The sequence below is a fragment of the Mus caroli genome, unplaced genomic scaffold (genome assembly GCF_978045245.1).
Source record: "Mus caroli unplaced genomic scaffold, Mus_caroli_1 scaffold_13, whole genome shotgun sequence".
Taxonomy (NCBI): Eukaryota; Metazoa; Chordata; class Mammalia; order Rodentia; family Muridae; genus Mus; species Mus caroli.
In genome coordinates this window covers 30998415-31001897 of record NW_028227268.1, presented here as the reverse complement: position 1 = coordinate 31001897, position 3483 = coordinate 30998415, and positions in this window count along the sequence as shown.

Sequence of the window (3483 nt, the reverse complement as noted above, 5' to 3'; positions counted from 1 at the left end):
ATCTCGAGACACATGTAAAAATCAGCAGGATTTATGGAGGTGGCCCCCATCTCAGCTGTAATATTCTGAGGGCTCCTTACTAATGCACAGAAAGAACTCCAAATGCTTTCAAATTAGCATCAGTTCCTTCCAGGATCTTTTCTCAGGACTAGACTTTGTACCTAGCCATTCTTCAGAGACTATACATTCTACTGTCTTCTAACGAACTGTTGTCCACCTGATTTATAATGAATACCATTTTGTCTGTGGGAAAATTCCTTCTACCTTCTTTATTTCATGGACACACAGTTTTCATAGCTGACCATGTATAGTCTTGAAGCTTCTCTATTACTTGTAAAAGTATCCATGGCTGCTTCTGTTCCCCACTACACACACACACACACCACTTAGACCATTTTCTCTATTAGTTCATTGCATTTATAATAGCTTTTACATGTCTGACTCTTAAGTTTCTTTACTAATCAAGTCAAATGTTCTTGTTTATCTGTGAGACCCATGGGCCTGGCACGGAGTAGGCACATTTTAAATACTTGGTTTATAGGGTGTTTATTAATTCACACTATCAGTAGGGAATTGTCAGATTCAAAATTGTGTGTGTATGTGTGTTGCATTCAGGACTGCATGTATATGTGTGCATACATGTACAGACATGCAGATAGCAAGAATATGAGTCAGGTATCTTCTTCTATGGCCCTCAAAATCATTTCTCTCTCTCTCATTTAAATTGACCTCACTTATGCTAGATCAGCTAGCTATCAAGATTCATAAGCAGGGTTCTTGTCTTTGTACCCCTAGAGCTGAGGTTACTCGTGAACTGCCATGTCAAGCTGTAAAATGGGTTCTGGGGATCTGAATTCAAGCTGTCCAGCTTGTGCAAGAAGCACTTCAGTCTAACTCTTCTACCCAGTTCACAAATTGGTCGTGTTTATACTACAAATTTGTAGAGGTGAGGTATTTTGGGTTGTATATTTGACTCATGATAAGTTGAATGGACCCTGAAAAGAGGACATTTCTAAGACAGATATTTTCTAGTCAGCTATGTTATTCAGGGAAGATATAACTGCCTCAGACTCACCTTTTAGCACCGAGTAAGATAGTTAATATGGGGGCAGAAATTCTCCCTGAAGATCATATCCCATATTGGCCTATGACTCTTTCTAAGATCTCCAAGATGAGAAAGGGAAGAACTCAAGATAATTGTCACTCTATTTCCTAGCTCTGCTGAAAGTGGCTGATGCCTGCCTTTGGATTGAAGGCTAGCCTGATGATATGGTGGAATCAGAATCATATGAGCATATTTATAACAGTACAAGGACAATAGGAATCAAGTCGTGATCAACCATGAAAGAAGTATAAACAAGGTGGGAGAAACATGCTTGCCATATAAGCCTAGTGACCCAAGGTGGCTCCTCAGACCCTGGATAATGGTTAAAGAAGGGAACTAATTGCACAAAGTTTTCTTCTGACCATCATACATGGGCTGTGATATGCAGCTTCCCTCACATGCACATCACACACACACACACACACACACACATATAGTTGTGCACAGAAGATAAGACACTTAGAAAACTCAGGATATTTGAGCTTCTAGTAGAATTCTTTCAAGGATGCTCATTTTTAGTTTTAGTTTTGTTTTGTTTGCTTTGATTTCACAAGCCACAATAACAGACATCTAATTGGAGGCCAGCAATCCTGTGAATTACATTGAAGGAACTTTGAGCAGATGGTGACCTCAAAGACCATCCATGAGATGTTATAAGATATGTTTGACAAATGAAGAATCTCACATAAATTTCCACTATGGAAACTTAAGATACTGTGACTAACATAAGGCAGGGAAGAGAATCATTGAAATACTCCTTTACTTTTGTATACAACTCTCCCTGACCAACTTATATTGTCCCCAAGGGCTCAGCTCAGAGTAGAGATTGCCAATTGATCTAACTATACAACCCAATTACTACAAGATGAAAATACACAGAGCCCAGAGGTGAAACGATTTATCCACAGTCTCATTGACAGAGAAGACCAAACAGTAACTGTCTGACTGGTATGGTGTGGCAATTAGTAATTCCACTTGTCAATGAAAATTCTAAATCTTGGGCACCTGTGGGTACATCCAAGATGGAGATACTAATTAGTTGAGATAAAAATTAGAACCTATGTCATCTAAAGCCATATTCAAAAGACATGGGGTCCTAGTATAAAATATTATACACTGAATTTTATGCCATACATCGGGATGATCTAACCCTTTGCTTTCAATGTGTGCATTTTATGATATATGTTATTTTTACAAAGTCAAAATTTCTGATGTTAGTAGTTTAGTATGTGCCTATTGAAACCTCACAGTGTCATTTTGTATTAACGAGTCCTGGAAGAAAGATCTGGCATGTGCGTTATTAAGGAGCCATTATCACCCACATGTGGCAGTGCATGTCTCTAATGTCAACAAGGGGGAAGAGAAGAAGCAGTCATAAGTTTGAGGACAGCTGGTGTGACACAGTGAGAGCCTGTCTCAAAATCAAAGCTCGAATCCAGACAATACTAATATACAATATGAATCCAATCTTTTAGGGTCCACAATGATTCTCCACAGAATGATCTGAGGAGGATGAGGATCCGAAAAGCTTGGGCATGGATGACTACTCACTGTACTGTTTCTAGTCTCCCTTCAACTGATTAGCAAATGTGTAAAATCAATAATTCAACATCTAGTCATTACATTAGTAGCCAACATAATAGAGTAATGTCTAAAATCACTATGTATTTGGGCACATTTTCGCTCTCAGGGTCAGGGTACTCTCTTCTGCCCTGGTAAAGGACATAGCACTGGGGTCTTAGACATATTTCATGGAATAATTTTTACTTTTCAAATGTTATACATAAGCAAATTTGTGTCAGCTAATAGATACACAATTACAGTCTCAAAATTTTAAATGACAAATTTATACTAAAATTAAAAGAGTGTATAACAAGGGCAAGTCTGTTTATCCACTAACTTTTATTACAGTCTCGTTTCCACAGACAATTCTATCACCAGTTAGTTGACGGCATTAATTTTTTAAATGTGTCTAATAAGTCTCTTCTGATAATCATTTCACTTAACTCTGTGTTATGAACTGTTCATAGTCCACAATATTAATTTTAGCAGTACATCTACTTACTGATAGGTGCTAAAATTCTATCAGAGACTTTTGACAATCCTTTGAATATGAGAAGAGTAAAGAGCCCAGTCTGGCTCAGGTATTGGTTTCAAAGCCCCAGTCGCTACCAGGCTACAAGTGTGTTCTGCCTTCCTATATCTGCACATTCATCTGCCTGTAGCTCACAGTAGACAGAAGAGTAGGGGGCAAGGCACTGCCTATGTCTCAGGGGAGAGACAGGGATAGCTTGATCTACACAGCTGGATATGTTTTTAAACACAAGGGAAAATGTTTTGACGGTGAATAAAACTAGGCATTCAAAATGATTACACTG